At 43.1% G+C, this 21,931-nt stretch overlaps 1 protein-coding gene across 6 annotated transcripts in view; it reads left to right on the top strand.

Moving 5' to 3' along the window:
- Positions 1-412: 412 nt before the first annotated feature.
- FHIP1A (FHF complex subunit HOOK interacting protein 1A) overlaps positions 413-21,931 on the top strand; it is a 315,123-nt gene continuing 293,604 nt past the window's right edge. For 4 of the 6 annotated variants that reach the window (XM_088827972.1, XM_055405473.2, XM_055405469.2 and 1 more), the window contains exon 1: positions 414-736. The gene's annotated coding sequence lies outside the window, so the exon portion shown is untranslated. Of the gene's footprint in view, positions 737-21,931 lie in introns of all 6 variants that reach the window. The other 2 variants (XM_088827974.1, XM_055405474.2) reach the window with 1 other exon arrangement.

Raw genomic sequence — 21,931 nt, 5'->3', positions numbered from 1 at the left:
TCACTTTCTCCACTCAGCAGAACCCAAGTAATGAGCCTTTTGGCACGATTGTAAACGTAGTGTGCGTGTGTGTGTGTTGGTGAAGGGGTGTAGTTCCAGCGATACACGAGTCCCCAAGGGCAAGGTGTCCTCCATTCCGCGGGGTTCAAGTTTCGGTGGAAACTTTCCCTCAGAGGCTCCGCCTCCTTCACGTTGGCAACGGGCGCCGGGGCCGCGTCGCACCGAACCCCGCCCCCCTCCACCCCGCACCTGGCGGCCACGTGCCGGGGGCGGGGGCGGGGCTGGCGGGGCCTGCGGGGCGGGGCCTCAGGGCGGGGCGGGGTCTCAGGGGCGGGGCGGGGTCTCAGGGGCGGGGCGGGGCGGGGCCGGCGCGCGCTCCCCGGCCCGGCCCGGCAGGTTGGGCCCCTCCCCGGCCGAGCCCCGCCTGCGCTCCCGAGGGCGCGGGGGAGCGGGGAGCGGCGCGACTCAGCCAGCCGCTGACGCACCGTCGGCGAGTTGCGCTCGGACCTGCTCCCGCCTCGTCCTTTCCCGGGGAGCCGCTGCAGACTTGGAGCCGGGCGGGGGGAGCCGAGCGGAGATCTGAGAGCGTCGGCCGGCCCGGGAGCGGAGCGGACTGTCCCGGACCCGGCGAGGAGCCCGCTCCCGCTTCCTCCGGCGCCCGGCGCGGGCGGCGGCGCAAACTTTCTGCGCTGTCCCGGCTCCGCGCCCTCGGAGGAGCAGCCGCGGCCACTGACAGGTACGGGGCGCGCGGTTCTGAGACTCGCGCTGGAGGGGCTCTCTGGCTTCGGGGGCTGCGGGAGGCGGGAGAGCAGGAGCGCCTCTTCCTGAGCCCTCCACCCGGCGGCGGGCGCGGGAGCTGGGAGGCGGCCCTTGGGAATCGCCCAGACGCGGTCTCTGCGTGGGGCCGGGCGCGCGGCGAGGACGGTGGCTCCCGGCGCCGCGGGCCGCGCGTTACTTACTCTGTGGCTGATCCCGGGGGGAGAGAGCGCGAGCTTGTTTTGACGGAAAAGGGTGGCATTAGGGCTCTCCACCCTTTTCTTGGTCCCTGGGGCCGGAGAGCTGGGTCCCACGGGAGGAACAGGCAAAGGCGGGGAGGTCCGGGGCTCAGTTTTCCTCTCCAGACCTTGTCGTTTTTATACCAGAGGCAGAGGCGGTGCCACTCTGAAGTTTGCAGTACTTTCCAGGTGTGAGGACTTACTCGTTGTGTGGCTTTTGCTCAATTTCATCAAGTTCTCTAATGAAACTGCTTTCAAGTCGTAGTTGTTATTGACGGTGACGATGATGAGGGGTGTGTGTGTGTGTGTGTGTCCTGCTCCGACCTTAACAAAGGTCCCTTGTTATAATTCCACTTTTGCTCGGGAGTGGAACTGCTGTCCTATTTCAAGAGCCCAGCCAGAGCCAGGTGTTGACGGCAGGGGTAGCCTTGTTTCCTGGGGACTTTGGGAATCAAGTGGGCAGGTCTAATGAATTAGTGCAGTTCTGTCCCACCCACTTGGCTCCATCCATTCTTAACAGAGCCCGGTTTTGTTAATCACAGACTCCTAATTTACCCCGGTCTATTATGAATGGATGGATCCAACTGGGTGCATAGGGAACTCTTCCCAATATTCTGTAATAACTAGAATGGGAAAAGAATCTGAAAAAAGAATGAATATATGAATGTGTTTAACTGAATCACTTTGCTGTACATTTGAAACTAAAACAACATTGTAAATCAACTATATTCCAGTATAAAATAAAAATTAAACAAAAAATAGACCCAGCTTCCACCATTCAGCAGGTGCTGCAACCTTAGCCATCCAAGGTGAGGAATATTTCCAGTGGAAGAAAGGAGATCAAAACAGAGGAGAGATAGTCCTGAGGAGGAGGAGTGAATGGTGCACGCCACTTGTTGCTTCCCTGTAGACTGGGCCTACTGCCTGCCTTCTCTGGAAGGGGACTGCTATCAAATTCATCTCATTAGGAAGTCAGCTGCTCTCTGCTAATAGCTGCAGCAGCCCTGATGAAATTATGTAGGTCATTGAAAAATAATTCCTGCTTAATCACCTTTATCCTGTTGATTAGCAAGAGAAAAGATTTCCACTCCTTAATGTACCATGTCTGGTTGGGAGGGTCACCTGCCTGACCTCAAATTCACTTGGACACCTGGCCCTGGACAGGATGTTTTCCCTGAAACTGCCCAAACGTAGCGTACCACAGCCCAAGTCTACATTTGGAGAACTTCAGTGGTCTTCGCTGGACAGAAATCGAACAGGAGATTCAATCTGTACATTTATGGCTTAATGTGGCATACTTGTTGGATTTAGATAACCTTTTCAGATAATTAAAAGCTGGTTTCTTTTTGTTCCAGTTAACCCCTCTCCGCCAGGTTCGTAGAAATTGTTTCCATGTTTGTCTTGAAATAAAGTTTGGGGTCCCATTTGTCATTTGTCCTGTAGCTTTAGGAATAGAATTTAACGGCTTGGGGCAGATGGAAAAGACAAGAGAAACTGCCTATCACTGAACTAGATTCAGAGAGAGATTTAGAGTAGTTTCACAATCTAGGTACAACTACCCAGCTGCTGCTGCTGCTGCTGCTAAGTCGCTTCAGTTGTGTCCGACTCTGTGTGGAGTGGGTTGCCATTTCCTTCTCCAGCTAGCTTCCTACTTTCCCCTAAATAGAGACAGAACGGTTGTATCACTTTATATAAAAGAAAAGATATTTATTTGGCTGTGCTGGGTCTTAGTTTCAGCACATGGGATCTTCGATTTTCGTTATGGCATGCGAAATCTTTAGTTGTGGCATGTGGGATCTAGTTCTCTGACCAGGGATCCACCCCGGGCCTCTTGCTTTGGGAGTGTGGAGTCTTAGCCCCTGGACAACCAGGGAAGCCCAGGTTGTATTACTTTTAATGTAGGCCTTTGAAGACCAGAAATGAGAGTCCTGTTTTGCTACAGTGTTGGTAATACGTTGCTGGACAGTTCTTTGTGATAACTTCTCGAAATTGGTTCAAACCACATTCTCTGCAGAGTTCTTTTCCGCCATAATAGGAAGTCAGTAGATTATGTCTGCAAATCAGAAAGCAGATGTACAAATAATGTTGAAATATAGAGGTACATATTAGAAGAAGTCTGAGGTGTGACTTTTGAATTATGTTCTTGTTTTCACTTTTCAAAAGAGAATTTGATAAGAAAGCTCCCTCTCTCTGCAAGTATACAACAGTTCCTTTCTCTGGTCCCTGCTTAGATGCTCGCTGTTCTGTGCACATTTGTCTCATTGGGTGGTACATAGGCCATTGGAAGAGCTGGCCCCTCAGATTTTGGCCATGGAACGTGATTTACTTCACCCTTACTTTTCACACTTCTGTGAAGAGTGAACACCGTTACTTCATTCTTACTCTCGATGACGTCTGCCTTTTAGTTTTTAGCCTACACAGGAGAACAGTGCTCAAGTGACCAGTAGCTTCAGGAACTTCATTTATAGGGATCTGTTAGTGAAGACAATAACAGAAAGTAACTTTTTTGTGGGTCTTGAGATGGCTGACTTAACCAAAAAGGCAGTTCTTGCCATTGCTTCTCGGCCATTTGGCTAAGATCAAATGTAGTATGGGGGCTTCCCTGGTGGCACAGTGTTAAAGAATCCTCCTGCCAATACAGGAGATGCAAGAGATGCAGATTCGATCCCTGGGTCGGGGAATATCCCCTGGAGAAGGAAATGGCAACCTACTTCAGTATTCTTGCCTGAAAAATCCCGTGGACAGAGAAGCCTGGCGGGCTACAATCCCTGGGGTTGCAATGAGTTGGAACATGACTGAGGGACCGAGCACATACCATATTTGTGCTTTGTGATTTAACCATTTTTAAGTTTGTGCTATTATATTCAGATTATACAGGAGGAAAACAGATGAGATTCAGAGAAAATAAGAAACTTTTAGGTGCATATTTTGTTCCTGTATGTGGTAAACTCAAACGCAAGTGCAGTGTTTCTGATTTAGAGGTCAGACTTTTAATTTTTTCTCTGCTACATTTTGTGCAGTGTTTGGATGCAAAATGGGGTCTTATTTCTCATTAACCAAAATGCGTGCTCATGGGGGACTGCAGAAACACGTACTTACACGTGTGTGTACATGCATGTCATCTTTGTATCCTTTGCATTTGAACAGTATGGCTGCACCCCAGGAGGTGGGGTAGGTAAATAAATACCCTACTAGTTGCCATAAGGAACTTTGACTAGGATCTACAGTTGAAAAAATCAGAAAGTAGAATTCAAGTGTGGGGTTTACAAATATGGAACTAATTACTAGACAAAACATCTAAAAGAGTTGAAAAGGCATCTTTTGGAGAGTGGAACTCAAGGGTGAGGTGGAGCCAGGCAGGATGCTGTTTTTGGCCAAGTACCTTATAACCTTTATGCTGTGTACATGTGTATTGCTCTTTTAGGTTTTTAGCAAGGAAAGAGTAAAGGTTTGTTTTTAGAATTTTAGAGTCAAAAGGGACTGCAGAGATTGTTTATTTCCAGCCCTTTCATCTTGTAGGTGAGGAAATTGAATTATAGTTTAATTGTTTGGCTAAGGTCCCCCAGGTTCACACCCTTCCCCAGGCAGGTGGGACGTTCCTCCGTGCTTGTGATTCCTTAGTTACCTTTCCAGGCTTTGCTCTCTTCTCCTGTCTACTTTTTACAGTGTTTGATTAGGTTGTTGGACTGTGGATTCAGAAATAGGTAATTATCTCTAATTCCTCATATTTCTATCACAAAAGTGCTTCAGAGTTTCAAAGTCTGCATAATCTGTACACTTTGGAGGTTAATTCTATAATAACTTTTAATTAGAATTAGAGACACTTTTGAAGTCTGTCTGCAGCTATTCAGAAATTGACGGTGTTACTCAGTTGAGTTTGATAAATACTGGAGTTTGGCCTAAACTTTTATCCTGAGAAGCTGTTACTAATGGGAGATGATAAGAAGGTCTTTCTGATATCTATGTGTGTTGCTTAATTTTGAAATTCTGAGAAAAAGGAAACAACGGTCTTCCAAGAGAGAGGCCGAGGAAGGTGATATAGCAGAACTATAATAGAAAAGTTTTTAACACTCCAAGATTTCTGTTTTCTGTATACATGATATTTTCTACTTTCACTCCAAAATTATATCACTAACTTAAAAGTAAATTTTATTTTTTCTGGTTATGCACAGAATACATATTATTCAACATTCAAACACAATAGAAATATGTAATGTTGAAAATTAAAAGTGCACTGTGATGTTGTATTCTAGCGAAACTTCCCCCAAATTTACCTAAATTAAAATATATTTATAATTGTGATTTTGATAACAAGTGGGGGTAAAATAGCACAACTTTCAACTTAATTTTTATCTTAATATGCATTGAAAATGTTTCCATAGCCATACATTCAGATCGTACTGTGTAGTATTGCATCACAGGTAATTTAAACAAGTTCCTATTGTTGGAAATGTGGGTTGTTTCCCATTTTCCCGTAGTAAGAATAATACTTTGGAGAACATCCTTGAGAGTATAGCTTTGTACACTTGGGTAGGAAAGGTTTGTTAAAGAGTCAGAGGGATGAAAAGTTAAATATCTCTAATTAATACTTCCTCCAGTAGTGTCTCTACATTTTAAACTATATTAGTGACTTTTTTATTTTTGAATGTATTGGACCAAAGATAGAAATTATTAATATATGAGCAGACTCTGAAATAAAAGGTCATAGTAACAAAAGGCGCTGAGCTTTTAGGTGAGGCTCTCCTCATTTCAGATTTTTTTGGTTTTAATGTTTTCCCTAAGAGAATATAGTAATTGATAACAGCTCTAAAAATACTCTGCAGTTGTTGGATAAGCTGCTAATTACTTTTTATGTAACAGTTAAAATTTTTTTTTTAAAGAACATTATTCTAGGACATGCCATTAAGGAGTTCAGGGAATCCACTAGGCTTTGCAGAATGCAGAGTGAGTGTGTTCTAGCTCCTCTTCTTGTATGAAAATTTACCTCTGTTGAAATATTGGTCATGGGTCAATGTTAAGATCTTCAGACCTGCAGAAAGTCCCAAGAACTAATTTTACTCTACTGTGTGTGGCAAATGGGAAACATAATACTTTGGCTAAATTTCATGACCTAGGCTCACTGAAACTGCAATACTTTGGCCACCTCATGCGACGAGTTGACTCACTGGAAAAGACTCTGATGCTGGGAAAGGTTGGGGGTGGGAGGAGAAGGGGACGACCGAGAATGAGATGGCTGGATGGCATCACCGACTCTGTGGACATGAGTTTGAGTGAACTCCGGGAGTTGGTGATGGACAGGGAGGCCTGGTGTGCTGTGATTCATGGGGTCGCAGAGAGTTGGACACGACTGAGCGACTGAACTGAACTGAACTGAGGCTCACTGAAGCAGGAACATTTCAGGAATTCCTGTGGCAAAGTTTTTATTGGTCATCTTAGAGAGCTGATTAATATTTTCATGGAGTCCAAGCTTTGTTCATAATCATTCAATTAGAGGATTATGTTTTATTCCTCAGGATGAATACCTTCTGTTTTGTTTGTCTTCATGGAACTTGTACTTGGAGTTCATTCATGATTTTCTTTGTAACATACTCATATTACAGTGAGTATAAAAACATCTTAACAGATATAAATGTATACACATGCACACTTATATATATATATACACATACCCTATGTGTATATATACACACATGCGTGTGTAATACATGTGTATATTTATGCATAAGTAATATGATGGACAGGGAGGCCTGGCGTGCTGTGATTCATGGGGTCGCAAAGAGTCAGTCACGACTGAGCGACTGAACTGAACTGAACTGAATATAAGTATACTTTAAAAATATGATCATCAGTAGGTCATTTAGCATAAATATTTGGTGCACCCTTAAAATTAAGATGATGTCTGCCCATATTTATTTTATTAGGAAAAATGCTTCTTGATGTCTTATATGAAAAATTTCTTAATAAATTAAGAATTTTTGAGGATACGGATGAAACTTTATTGTTTGTATATAGTTCTTACATTTTGGGTTTTTTTTTGTGGGAAGATGAAACATATCTTGTGTATTAGTCTTGGTTATTGCCTGTTCTCTAACACTGTCACTTTTTAAATAAGTTAACTATTTAAAATCCCTTCTCTTTGTGATGTATTTCAGAATGTTTGCACTTTCCTTATTTTAAGCAAGATGCAGTAATGTTTATGAAAAAAGTGGCAACAGGTCTTTCATTGACCTTGATTTGCTTCAGGAAATACTAGACAATGTGCTGTTTACTCGAGTTGTATTAAAAACTTAGTGGTTGATGCTCATTTCTTATCAGCTTGATGAAGTTTGTCCTTCAGTTTCCTCCCTGTACTTCTCCACTGGGTGCATGTTGAGGACTTTGTGTGTCCGATTTGGAAAGTGGACCCTGCATTTGCTCTTGATGAATCAGCTTGTAGGTTGTGTTTTGGTTGTTCCTCCTCAAGTCATCCTACCTCTTGGTCATGTTTTAGGATTAGTGTGCCACCTAGGAGTGGTGATTCCTCCACAGTGAATCACAAAACGAGTCGGTCTTGCGAGACTTTCTGACTCAAGCCTGACTGATTCAGCCTGCTGTCCTTCGGGCTTCTGTCAGGAGGGGCACTCCTGGAGCAAACTCTCAACTTGGCTCCCTCCCCTACACGGGTGATCCCTAAATCTGCATCCTCATTGCTGATCTTTGAAATCCTAGGCTTGCTTCTCCAGTTCCTGCTGCATAGGTCTTTATTTGGATCCTGACATCCTATTAAACTGTAGGATGACAAGAGTAACTCATCTTAGTCACCTAGCTGAGTACCTTATTGTGAACAGAATCCTATACGTGTTTGTTGTTCACGGTCTGCGTCTTATTATCACATGGGCAATTATAATATGTTTTACCTTGTTTTCATTTCCAGTTTCTTTCTGTAATCCATTTTCATGCCATGATTGGTCTGATTCTATAAAGTACAGCTTTGCTTATGTCACTGATCATGGTCCTTGTTGCCTACTGAGTAATAAGTCAGTTCAAGGTACAATGGCTAAATTTAGGTGCCAAATTTAATTGATTGGGTGACAGGGATTTGATTAAACATTGTTTTGGGTGTATCTGTGAGGGTGTTTCTGGATGAGATTGACATTGGAATTGGTAGACTGAGTAGAGCAGATGGCCTTTCTATTGTGGATGAGCCTCATTCAATCCACTGAAGACCTGAATTGAACAGAACCGCTGAGGAAGGGAGAATTCGCACTCTCTGCCTGACAGGTTTTGAGCTAGGACATCCATCTTCTGTGCCTTTGGCCTTAAGCTTGGACTTGAACTGTATTATCAGCTGTTCCTCTCTGGCTTGCCAACTGCAGATCTTGGGACTTCTCAGCCTTTGTAATTGCATGAGCCAATTCCTTATAATAAACGTTTCTGTCTGTGTGTGTATATATATATATATATATATATATATATATATATATGGAAATATACATCCTTTATTTTTAAAATATTTAGTGGAGTAGAGTTGCTTTACAACGTTGTGTCACTTTCTGCTGCACAGCAAAGCGAATCAGCTATATGTTTACATATATCCCTACTTTTTTGGATTTCCTTTCCATTTAGGTCTCCACAGAGCACTGACTAGAGTTCCCTGTGGTATCCCGCAGGTTCCCATTAGTTCCGTATTTTATTCATAATGGTGTAAATGTGTCAGTCCCAGTGTCCCGGTTCATCCCACCCCCACCCCTTTCTCCCGTTGGTGTCCATGTTTGTTCTCTGCGTCTGTCTACCTGCTTTATGTCTTTGGCTGGTTTGTTTCCCTGGAGATCCCTAACACTCGAGGCATCTGTGACGTGCCCCATGCAGATCCTCTGCTCAGGCTGCCATGCTGATCTGCTTTTCATTCCTGGGCACACCTACCTGTTCCTTTCCCCCTCTCTCTGATGGGACCGGTCCTTCATCTTTCCTATCTCGGTGATGTGAATTCTTCAACTCCAGTTCTGAGCCTGTGTCCTCCATTAAGCCTTTCTTGGCTATCTTTTCCTGTAGCAGTTTCCTGGCATCTGAACATCTATACTGAAATTTTAGGAATTTAGTTATTAGACATTAGCTTTCTAGTGTTAAAAAATCTTTTATACAATTGTTCTTGTTCCCAGTTATGTTATAAACTCCATGAGGACTTGGATCAAGCTCTATACTGCAAATCCTCCACTGTTCTTGGTTTTGCTTCGCATAGTAGGTGGTCAGTGTTTACTGATTTTTTTTTAAAGCACTAAGCTCTACCAAGGAAGAAGAGGCAAGTGTGGGGCCTGTGTGCTCAGTCCCCCACCCTGTGCCCAGGGAAGAAATGTCTAGCTCATTGCCCACAGGACCCAGAACTCTTTATCAGAGCAGTGCTCCAGGGAGACTCTGCCAGTTGTTTGGAGTTGTTACTAGAAACAAAACTTATACATCGTCGTTGACCTCGAGCTAACTTTTCCTAAGAAAAAGTTGAGCCATATTTAAAGTTCTGTTGAATTAGCCCTTTCCTGAAGTACTGGTTTGCACCTATATTTGCTCTCATCTGCTTTGCTCTTGTCTCTTGTAATGCCCTTTGCTCTGCCCGTGGTGAAGTCATTTCATATCTTCCTCTGTAATTAGGTTATGTAGCTTGTTGGTGTCAATAATTTTGAGCAAGGGTCAAGAAGATGAAATATTGGAAAAGAGCTCTGTGTTCCTAGGCAATTTCGGTTTGTCCAGTTTTATGCACATTTCATTTGAGCTCTGTTTGATTTTCCTCATTTCTCCTGCAGTTGAATGTAGTTTTTGAGGAACATCATTGCAAATCTGACCTCTTTATGCACTTTGGTGTGTCTTTTAATCTCAGAGTATTACAGATCCTCTGCACATTCCTTCCCCCTTCCCCTGCTGTCCTGCACTTATTTTCTAACATATTACAATTTACTTATTTATTTTGTGTATTGTTTATCAGTTAACCCCCAAATAAGAACCTAAAGCTCCACGAAGGGCAGGGATCTCTGCTGAATTAGTTTTGACTCTCTTTGGCTGTGTCCCAAGGTGTAGACCAACGCCTGCCATTCAGTGAAGTGTTTGTTGAATTGAATGGGAGTTTGCTGTCTTTTTTTTTTCAAAGATTAAAAAAATTATTTATGTATTTGGCTGCACTGTTTCTTCATTGCAGCACACAGGATCTTCAGTCATGTCAGACAAAATCTAGTTCTGTGACCAGGGATCAAACCCAGGCCCCCTGCATTGGGAGCGTGGAGTCTTAGCCACTGGTGGCTTAGCCAGTTAGCCAGCCACCACGGAGGTCCTCGGGAGCTTGCTGTCTTGAAAACTGTTCACACCCTTGGTTGTCTGGGCTTTCTGTTAAATCCTGTTGGCCCCTCTTCCTTTTTCCCTTCTTGTTACTGAAGGTTCCTTCTATTCAGACCTGGGCTTCCCAGGTGGCATTTGTGATAAAACACCTGCCTGCCCATGTAGGAGACATCAGAGACAAGGGTTCAATCCCTGGGCTGGGAAGATCCCCCGGAGGAGGGCATGACAGCCCACTCCAGTGTTCTTAGCTGGAAAATTCCATGGACAGAGTAGCCTGGCAGGCTACAGTCCATAGGGTCACAAAGAGTTGAACATGACTGAAGTGACTTAGCACGTTCTGACCGAGTTAGATTTCAAACCATATACCCACCTGTTCCCCAGGTCGTTGCCTTTGTTACAGCTTCATCTATAGCAGGAGTAATTTAGAGTCTCCTGGCTGTTCGTGGCTTGAAAAGCACTGTTGCATATACAGTTTCATCTGAAGTTGTTTTGTGTCCGTGACGGCACTGAGTGCTTTAGGGCTTGTCTTTCACCAGAGCATGCAGGTTCGCAAAGTCCCGTGCCATCAAGGGGTACAGCCATTCTCCAGTGTGTGCTGGGCACAGTCTCCCCTTGGCTCTGCTCTTGCCAACTTATAACTAAGGAGCATGCCTTTTTGATAGCAGCTCTGGCCTTAGGAACAATCACTGTCTTCCTCAGGAGAGTCTGTGTATGGTATAAGGCCTCCAAGTAGAGTGGAAAAAGTGAGGAAGCAAGAAAACAGACAGACAACACCAGCACGTGTACGGGACACTTCTCAGTGGAAAGTCCTTGGGGAGATGCTGAAAACAGTTGTTGCCTCGGAGTTAGTTTAATAGAGTAGTTCCAGCAGCAGTTGGACACAGAAGCATGGAATCGAAAACCTTGGCTTGAAGGATGCAGCTCGTGTAGAGATGGGAACTGGTGATTTTTGGGTTCTCTGTCAGTAAATTGCTGTTCCTGTCCTCCTGGTCTGTCGTCACTGAGCTAAGATGGAGCCATTTTCTTCCTAAAGGGCTTCTGTTCTTGCCCCCAAGCCATGGGAGTGCTCAATAACTATTAGTGTCTAATGATGACACAGGAGTATTCCTCTGAGCAATTGCAGAGCTGAAGGCGTGTCACACATCGACAGGCTCTCACAAATCTCCTTATGCTGTTTTGAAATATCACCGCCAGGGGAGTTGTATACATCTTGTTCAGGCAGAGGGGTCTTAAATATTCATCCTTTTACCTCTTCCTTAAGAGGAATGCCAGCGTTTTGTCTTCAGGCTGCCAGTAGTAATTTTGGAGAAATTGTATTATAACTTTTTCAAGGTACTTATTTTCATATAGCTCATTTAGTTATGCATCCATATATTAATGTTATGCTTAATGATGAAGGGCATGTACTTTAAGGTCAATGGGGAGTCAGGGGTTAAATGGAGGTCTTTGGTCAGTTATACTCTCTGGTAAGTTAATTAGCAAGTATTTATTGTTGTGGGAGGCAAATGGGCATGGTGGAGAGAAGGTGCAATTTGAACACAAATCTGGTTCAGACCTCTGCTTTGCTGTTTACTAATTGTGTCTTTGAACTGTTACTTTCCTGTGATGAACCTTAGCTTCTTTATGTTTTTGTGCTCAGTCGTGTCCAACTCTTTGTGACCCCATGGATTGTAGGCTGCCAGGCTCCTCTGTCCATGGGATTCTCCAGGCAAGAATACTGGAGTGGGTTGCCATGCCCTCCTCCAGGGGATCTTCCTGACCCAGGGATTGAACCTACATCTCCTGCGTCTCCTGTATTGGCAGGTGGATTTTTTACCACTTGGGCCATCAGGGAAGCCCAAGTTTATAATGCCTCCCCACCCCCACCACAGGAATTTTCCTTGGGGTTAAATAAGATAACACATATGAAATGCTTACCATGTAAGTAATAATCAGTACATGGTAATTGTTATTTATGTACCAAATCCCCGTTAGCACTCTTTTAGGGATTGTTAGTGGGATTCTTTCAAAAGTTATGAGTCAATATGTCTGCAAGGCCACAAAAGATGTTGACAGACATGTATTTGACACACAAAAAATTAGGACAGCTTGTGATTAAGTGTTATTTGTACAGATAGTAAGCATAAGAAACCTGAAATGTAGAGGACACTGTGGTGGGGATTGTATTAGGATTCCTTTGGTTATAAGTTATAGAAATTTCAACTACATGGAAAGGGAATTTGTTGACTCACATGGTCAAGGGTATGGGAGAAGTGAAGGAGGTCTTGGAAGCCAAAGCTGGAAACTCCTATACCACTGAGAGTCTCTGTGTCTTCTCCCTGCTTCTCTCTGGGTCCGTTTTCTCCACGTGGCTGAGAGCATGGCTGCCCGAAAGCCAAGAATCACCCAGAAAGAGGGCCTGAGCTTTCAGTCTACATCTCAGAATCCCAGGGCTGCCTCTAGTTGACCTCCCTTGGATGGTACCCTTTTCCCTGTGACCGGCGGCACACGTTATTTGGTAATTGGCAGCCCCATCTAGAAACACATCGTTTGGGTGGGGAAAAGGAGCAGTCTCCTGAAAGAAGGATTGTGCCATTCTCAGAAGAAGGGTGGGTGCTGGATACAGGAGCAGGAGCTGTGTTTACTGCTGAGGGCAAAGAGGACAGCTTGAACTGGTTGCAGGGAGAGTGTCAGGTGTGCAGAACTCCGACCAAAGGCACCAAGTCCAGAATGAGAAGATGGGTTCTATCAGTGAAACAGGATCTGGTAGCCTCAGGCTGACTGGTTCAAAGGGGTTGGTTGAAGAGTTTGGACTGGTCTGATTGGGCATAAATCCTGACAATTGACATCAAATTGACTTAGTCATGTTGGGTCCTGCCTTCTGTTCTTTAAAAGTAGGTTTCATATTGTAAATGGAGTATTTGAACTGGTAACTTGAGGACTAAGTAGAGTGCAGTTGAGAAGTTACACTCATTGAGTAAGACCAGGGCAGTCTTAATAGTCAAGAGGCAGATATCTCTCTGATACTACGTTAAAAAGATATTATCAAGCACTTACCTTACTTTTCTTGTTTTTTAAAAAACCAGTGCTATATTTCAGAGGAACCAAGTGGCTTGCACAAAAACCCAATTTTTAGAATTCCAGCTCATAAGTGCAGAAGGAATGACATAAAGAAAATACTATCATTTTATTACCTGTAATGAAATAGCAACCTAGGGAATGATTGTCAGTGACTCCTGAAACTTAGGTCAAAGGGCAGTTGGGAACTTTATAATTGACAACATCAGACAGAGAATCCTTGTACCAACTGATCAGTGTTAACGTTACAAAAAGAGAAAAAAGTAAATACGTGTCCCCTAATTGGATAAAATAGGAAATATGTAGAACCATTTGACATTACTTATCAAAAACCTGCATATGATTCTGATCAAGACTTTAACTGCTAGTTTATAAGAAGCACAGGAAAAAGGGGACCATGTTTAAAAATATCATGGAGATGTGATCAGCGAAATCCAGAATGTAGCTATTTCTGCAGAACAAGTTATTTTGTTTGTTCAGTAAATAAATGGCAAGAAAAACAAAGAAGGAAGAACTATTTTTTTTTCCCCCAAAATCAGTGTCAGATAAGTGTTTTTATTTATTATATTTAAAAAAGTTGCCTTGAGACTTAAGAGACATAAGTATTTTTGTATCTTGGTTTGGCTAAATCACCACAAAATTATAAATTATAAATAGGAAATTGAGGCAGTTCGGGAAATGTAAGCTCTGGATTTAGACACATTAAAGGACTTTAACAAAGGGAATGATCATGGTATTATTTTAAAAAAGAGTGTTTCTTAAATATACATAATGAAAAAACTTTCAGTTTATATAATATTGTGTTAGTTTCCTATGACTGTGGTAACATTACCGCAGACTGGGTGGATGAAACAACGGAAATTACTCTCTCGTAGTTCTGGAGGCTCGAAGTCTACAATCAAGGAGCCGGCAAGGCCGTGGTCCCTGTGCGATGCTAGGGGAGAACTCTTTCTTCTCTGGAAGCTGTCCTTGGCCCGTGACTGCACCCTCTGCCCCGCCTCACTTGGCTCTCTCCTCTGGGTCTGTCTGTGTCTTGTCTCCTCTACCTCTTTCCTGGATTGCATGGAATTGCATTTAGGACTTACTTGGATAATCCAGGCTGAATTCCTCCTTAAGACTGAAATTTATAGCTATATATTTTTCCCCTATATAGACTAATATTCAGAGTATCTGGGGATTGGGAAGTGACATATCTTTGTGGGCCATTTTTTTCTTGTCTCAGATATGCTGTATGATTTGGGCCGTGACTTGAGGCGTGTGAGATCTGAGCTTCCTGACCAGGGATTGAACCTGGGCCCCCTGCAGTGGAAGCACGGAGTCTTAACTGCTAGACTGCCATGGAAGTCCTAAAATTTGCTTTAAACAATCCAGCAGAGGCAAGAAGTGGGAATGGCAGGTTGTGAATAGCTATACATTGTTAATTGCTGACCTGAGTGATGGTAGCTCATCATACATAAAAACAGAACAGGTAAATCGAAATGCCTTAGTGTCAGTTCCTTTCAGAATTTGGCACATACCATATCAAGCCCTGATAGATAAAAAGTTCATTTTTTTCTGTTCATAAAACTTGGATATTAGGGAATTCCCTGATGGTCCAGTGGTTCGGACTCTGCACTTTCACTGCTGAGGGCCTGGGTTCGATCCCTGATTGGGGAGCTGAGATCCCACAAGCTACAATGTAGGGTCAAAAAAAAAATTTACATGTGAGATGTCTAATATCCTAGCTAGTCCTTCAAGTTTTCACTACCTTTTCGGACGTACTTGTTTGCACTTCTTAAGAAAAGTAAGGGGTGAGTGAATATCACTTGTAATACAGAAATTATAAGGCCCGAGGTTTAGATAAAAGCCCACTTTACTCTTCCTCACTAAAATACTGGTGAGTGCATGAAGCAACAGTCATCTTGGGAAACTCATGGGCCATGTGACTTATCATGACACCTTTGTCAAGCAGGTAAAATCACGAGAGGGTCAACCTTTTTACTATAGGGCTCCTCTTTCAACTGTGTTTTAATGTGATCATAAAATGTCCGGGTGAGCAGCAAACTTGGCACTTCGAATATGCTGGGATAGCTCAATAGTAATAAATATTTTTCTGTGAATTACTTTTAGGTTTGAGATTTTAATTCTAATCCACTTTTTTTTTCCTGAAAAGTAAAAGATAATGAGATTTTTCATGATTTCTCTTCTGTACCTCTGTGCTGGGAAGATTTCAAGGCATACATTTAAACATAACCACAGAGAGCTCTTGTTGCGTATCAGAAGTTATATTTCTGTGTGCCCAGTTCAGCTTAAGTGTGTTATAAAGTATAATGACTGTCAAGACTGTGTTTTAGGTGACTCAGCTTACTTCACATATACTTTAGTTGCTTAATGATTTTTTTTAAGGAAGAAAACAGGAATTCATATGCAGAGTCCGCAATCAAATAATGCCTGGGTTCTGGCTTAAGTCGCCAAAAGCAGCATTTTTAAATGTGCCTTTAGCCTTTAGAAGTCAGTTTATCAACATGCTGTAGTTTTATGTTCTTTCTTCAGTGATTTTTATATTGAATCTGTTTCTTTCCAAGTTGAAAAATATATTTTCAAGGGGTGGTGTAGAATCTAGTTGCAAAATCTCAAAGTTAGACTGTCATTTTTTTTTTTTTAGCTCATGGCGTTAGACTTTAGCTGGTACATTTGTTGTTGACATACGAGACTACTAAAACCCAGTTTCCTCCTTTATGTTTGTTCGGAGTATGGCCCAAATTGACCTGTGTACGTCAAACACAAGAACATGTGGCAAATTCAGTACAGAATTTTACTTTTTGTGTATTCACAGATTTCATAAGGCTGACTACATTTTGAACTTTATCCCATCTTATGGGGGCTTCCCAGGTGGCTCAGTGGTAAAGAATCTGCTTGCAATGCAGGAGACTCAGGAGATATAAGTTTGATCCCTGGGTTGTGAAGATCCCCTGGAGAAGGAAATGGCAACCCACTCCAGTATTCTTGCCTAGAAGTTTCCTTGGACAGAGGAGTCTGGCGGGCTACAGTCCATGGAGTTGCAAAGAGCCAGACATGTCTGAGTGTGTACCACCACACAGAAAAACCCGAGTGCACTTTTGACTGACCTAGTACATTGCTATGACATGGTAACTACCCCAGGCCTACTGGAAAGCTATATTTTTTTGGAGGGTATGGATTAGAAGTAGCATATCATAGTAAGATAGATATAAAAATGACTTTTCCATGTGGGTGAAATCATTCAGTTCAGTTCAGTTCAGTTGTTCAGTCGTGTCCAACTCTTTGTGACCCCATGGACTGCAGCACACCAGGCTTCCCTGTCCATCAGGGAATTATCAGGGAACTGGTGAAATCATTGATGAAAGAATAGATTTAAATCACCACAAGCCTCTTGGGCATTCTAGTTGCTTACTAAATGGTTTATTATAAAACTTGATGGTGATTATTAAATCTCTCAGCCATTCGCTCCTTTTAGAGTTGTAAAATCACCTGATTTATGTACCCTGTAATAAAAGAGAAATGATGTATGGAAATCATTGAGATAATGGCTTACATTTCACTTGATACAGTATCATGAGAATCTGTTCTGCAGTTTTTAGTGTGTTTTTGTGCAAGAAAAATATTTACTCATTAATAAGGTGTGGGTTCTTTTATTACCCAGGTGCAGCTCAGTTTTTCAGGAACACACATTTTTACATAAAATGAAATATTTCTTAAGTATTGTTTTTCCCTTTGCTATTTTTTCTTCTTTATATAAAAGATAAAATATGTGGAACTGGATTGAAAAAGAACTCTGACATTTGCATTATGTGTTTTGGTTTGCAACTGATCTTAGGCAAAACAAAACGATTATCTTTGAGTAAATAACAAATAGAGAATACCATCCTAACGTTTACTGCTTTTACGTCCAGTGCCTCTCAGAGCCACCCCTTTCTCTCAGCTGTGTTATCTCCACCCTCTGCCGTAGATTATTGCAGCATTTTCTTAACTGGTCTTCCTGCTTCTCTGCTGTCCACTCTCCAGTTGGTTCTTTACTCCAGCCTTGGTGATATTAAATAATGTTGATTTTATGGTGTCTGTTTCCCATCCTCCTTCCCATTTGAAAGTCCAGTTTGAGGCCTCTCAACACTCTTAAAGTAAGTGAAGATCCTTAATGCGTGCCAGGCTCTATGGAGTCCAGCTGACTACCTCACCAGCCTCATCCTGGACCATTCTCTCACAGTATTAAGACACTTCTCGATGCTAGTATTCGCACGAGTATTCATGCAAAACTAGTATTCTCACTAGTGTTCCCTCAATGCTAGTATTCCCACTAGTGTTCCCTCAATGCTGTATTCTCACTAGTACTGAAGTAGTGGTTTATCTCTGCAGTCTTTCTTTCATTTCTTAGTGTGCCCATAGTCTTAGAAACAAAACCACCAGAGAGCCTTTGCACATGCTGTTCATGGCACTTGAAGCATCATTCTCCCCTCCCGCACCCAGTCTCCACACCTTTCCCCTCGTAGTGCTCTTTGTTTCATTAGTTAACTGCTGATTATCTTCAGTTCAGAGGACTTCTCTGGACTTGCATGGTGGTGGAGTGGATAAGAATCTTCCTTGCCAGTCCAGGGGACACAGGTTCAACCCCTGGTCTGGAAAGTTCCCACATGCCGTGGTGGAGCTAAGTCTATCTACGGCAACTGCTGAAGCCTGAACTCCTGAAGCCTGTGCGCTGCAATAAGAGAAGTCACTGAAATGGGAAGCCTGAGCACCACAACTGGAGAGTAGCCCCTGCTTGCTGCAACTAGAAAAAGCCTACACAGCAACAAAGAAGCTAGCACAGCCAAAGCAGAAAACAAAAAAGCACATCCCCTTAGAAAGCCTCTTTACGCTAGCTGGGTCTCACTCACTGTTACAGGCTTGTTAAAATAACTTTCTAGGCCCCCAGTGGAGCCGCTCCTGCCCAGGGTCTTCTGTCCGCAAACTGACCCTTAGATGATTCCAGGGTCCCTTGCTCCTTGGAAGAAAAGCTATGACAAACCTATACAGTGTATTAAAAAGCAGAGACATCACTTTGCCAACAAAGGTCCGTATAGTCAAATCTATGCTTTTCTCAGTAGTCATGTACGGATGTGAGAGTTGAACCAGAAAGAAGGCTGAGCGCTGAAGAATTGGTGCTTTCTAATTGTGGTGCTGGAGAAGACTCTTGACAGCGAGAATATCAAACCAGTCAATCCTAAAGGAAATCAATCCTGAATATTCATTGGAAGGGCTGATGCTAAAGCTTATGCTCCAGTACATTGGCCAGCTGATGCGAACAGTCAGCTCATTGCAAAAGACCCTGTAGCTGGGAAAGGTTGAGGGCGGGAAGAGGAGGGGACAACAGAGGATGAGATGGTTGGATGGGGTCATTGACTCAGTGAACATGAGTTTGAGCAAACTCTAGGATATAGTGAAGGACAGAGGCCTGGCGTGCTGCAGTCCAGGGGTCACAAAGGGTTGGACATGACTAGCGACTGAACAGCAACAACAGAGTGTCCCTGAAACTGCCCTGCTTGACCAGGAACCCCGGAAGTATAACTCGTCCATCAGTCCACAAGCATCAGGTCAACGCTGAGACGTCCCACTCCAGACAAGGTTGATTGCATGGTCAGTGATGTTTTCTGTTTTTCCCTTCCTTGTTCTTTATTCTTTATCCTGTGAAAGCTTCCAGTCTTCTACCCATTTTACTGTTTCCACCAGGAGACTGTCCACTTCATGAAGTGTTAAATAAAGTTTGTTTCTGTCATCTCATTGTCTTCTTTAGTAATTTTTGATAGGTTTTTGCATCACTCTGTGTCTTTTTTTTTTTTCTCCCACTGGATTGACTTAATGGTTATAATTTGTATGCTTCTGTAAATTGTCTTCATGAGGCAGGTAGAGAGGCCTGCTCACCATTATCTTCCTAGGACTTAGCACAGTACTTTGCAGATATTTAGGAGCACTACAAATATTTGTTGAATGAATGAATAATGTGAAAAAATGGAGTCAGAGATAGCTGTTAACTAATTAAGTAAACGTACAATCCCAATACTAAAGACATCTTAAAAAGTGAAACATGCTCTTCAAAGAAGTCATCTAGGGAGGTTGCCTGCTTATCCCGTAGCTACTGCTCTTAGAAGGGGAATTTGGAATAGTTTTAAAGAATTGTCTTAGGAAGTAGTTTTCAAGCCACATAAAAAAAAGCACTTGTTCTTTTGATTAAAAATAATACCCAGCTCAGTGTTTCCCTTTATTTTTTAAAGGTATTTCCAGCTCACAGATCTCAACTTCCACTTTCAAAGACCCAGATTTGTCACAGTTGGAGTTTTCAAAAAGGTGTTATATATGTAAAGACAGCCTTAAAAGAGTTGCTTCTCCGACATTTTGAGCATTGGCGGGCATTTTTGTGATGAGCGTGTAGCCTTTGAAGGGACTAATATTCCTGTAGACGTGTGGACTTTGGTGTTCTTGTTAACTTTAATGAAGTTGCTCTTGATGCTTTTCGGATGTCTCACTTTTGCTTCTGGCGGTGAGGAAGGGGGATACATTTTACTCTCAAGTCGTTCACTTCATCCTGGTGCCTCCCTTCCTCCATGGGCAAAATTCGTCTTGCAATTTTTTTGTTTTATACCAGTAAGTATTATAATAGGGAATTGAATGAACTATTATCAAGTGTTTTAAATTCCTTAGATGTTGAGTTCTTTGTTTAGGAAAAGTCCCTGTTAGTGTGAAACATCTCAGAACTGTGACCACATTCTTCCACTGAAAAGCATCAGGGGGTCTTGCCAACTTCTGCTATTCAAGATTATTCAGTATTTTTGTTAATTTGTATTTTTAGCCACTATGCGTGCATGTATGCTTAGTTGCTTCAGTCGTGTCTGACTGTTTGTGACCCTATGGACTGTAGCTTGCCAGGCTCCTCTGACTGTAGGATTTTCCAAGCAAGAATACTGGAGTTGGTTGCCATGTCCTCCTCCAGGGGATCTTCCTGATGCAGGGATCAAACCTACATGTTCTGTATTGTAGGCAGATTCTTTACCACTGAGCCACTGGGGAAGACCTTAGCCACTATCACTTGATGATTTTCAGGAGACTTAAGTTCAATCCCTAGGTCAGGAAGATCCCCCAGATGAGGAAATGACAACCCACTCCAGTATTCTTGCCTGGGAAATCCCATGTACAGAGAAGCCTGGCAGGCTACAGTCCATGGGATTGCAAAACAGTCGGGCACGACGGAGCGACTGAGCACACAATGCACTCATTGCCCATTTACTTCCCGATTTTGGAAGGAAGTAGCTATGTGTACTTTCTCTCTCTAACTAACAGTTTAAATCAGCATGGATTTTTAAGTGGGAGTAACTGAATTATGCAGAGTACATCATGAGGAACGCTGGGCTGGAAGAAGCACAAGCTGGAATCAAGATTGCTGGGAGAAATATCAATAATCTCAGGTATGCTGATGACACTACCCTTATGGCAGAGAGTGAAGAGGAACTCAAAAGCCTCTTGATGAAAGTGAAAGAGGAGAGTGAAAAGGTTGGCTTGAAGCTCAACATTCAGAAAACAAAGATCATGGCATCTGGTCCCATCACTTCATGGGAAATAGATGGAAAAACAGTGGAAAGAGTGTCAGACTTTATTTTTTTGGGCTCCAAAATCACTGCAGATGCTGATTGCAGCCATGAAATTAAAATACGCTTACTCCTTGGAAGGAAAGTTATGACCAACCTTGATAATATACTAAAAAGCAGAGACATTACTTTGCCAACCAAGGTCCGTCTAGTCAAGGCTATGGTTTTTCCCATGGTCATGTATGGATGTGAGAGATGGACTGTGAAGAAAGCTGATCGCCGAAGAATTGATGCTTTTGAACTGTGGTGTTGGAGAAGACTCTTGAGAGTCCCTTGTACCGCAAGGAGATCCAACCAGTCCATTCTAAGGGAGATCGATCCTGGGTGTTCATTGGAAGGACTGATGCTGAAGCTGAAACTCCAATACTTTGGCCACCTCATGCGACGAGTTGACTCACTGGAAAAGACTCCAATGCTGGGAAAGGTTGGGGGTGGAAGGAGAAGGGGACGACCGAGAATGAGATGGCTGGATGGCATCACCGACTCTGTGGACATGAATTTGAGTGAACTCCGGGAGTTGGTGATGGACAGGGAGGCCTGGTGTGCTGTGATTCATGGGGTCGTGGAGAGTCGGACACGACTGAGCGACTGAACTGAGTTAAAATCACACATCTGTGATTTGAATCTCTGGGAAGGCTTTTGGAGATACTGGACTGATAACTGCAGCTATTGAAGATTATCTTAAAGCGGGACATTTATCATAGCTCCACTCGGGTCGCCAAGAATGCTGTGTTTTCTGCTTGTTTCCTTTTGAGAAAATGCAGTCAGCTCAGCGTGGTGTCGGTGCTGTCAGAAGGGTGAGCAGCCCTGCAAGCTCACAAGGTGGCAAGCCTTAGCGCGCAGCTGGGAACAAAAGTTTGAGTGACCTTTTATTCTCAGGTGTTCTTGTTTTCCCCTGAGCACCAGAGATTTGGCTTTCATTTGCATTTTGTTGGGTTTACTACTTGC

The sequence above is a fragment of the Moschus berezovskii genome, chromosome 19 (assembly GCF_049115385.1).
Source record: "Moschus berezovskii isolate FMDL1 chromosome 19, NW_MosBer_1.0, whole genome shotgun sequence".
In the NCBI taxonomy this organism is placed as follows: domain Eukaryota; kingdom Metazoa; phylum Chordata; class Mammalia; order Artiodactyla; family Moschidae; genus Moschus; species Moschus berezovskii.
Note: the sequence above shows the minus strand (reverse complement) of the source record. Positions and strands in the feature narration are given on the sequence as shown.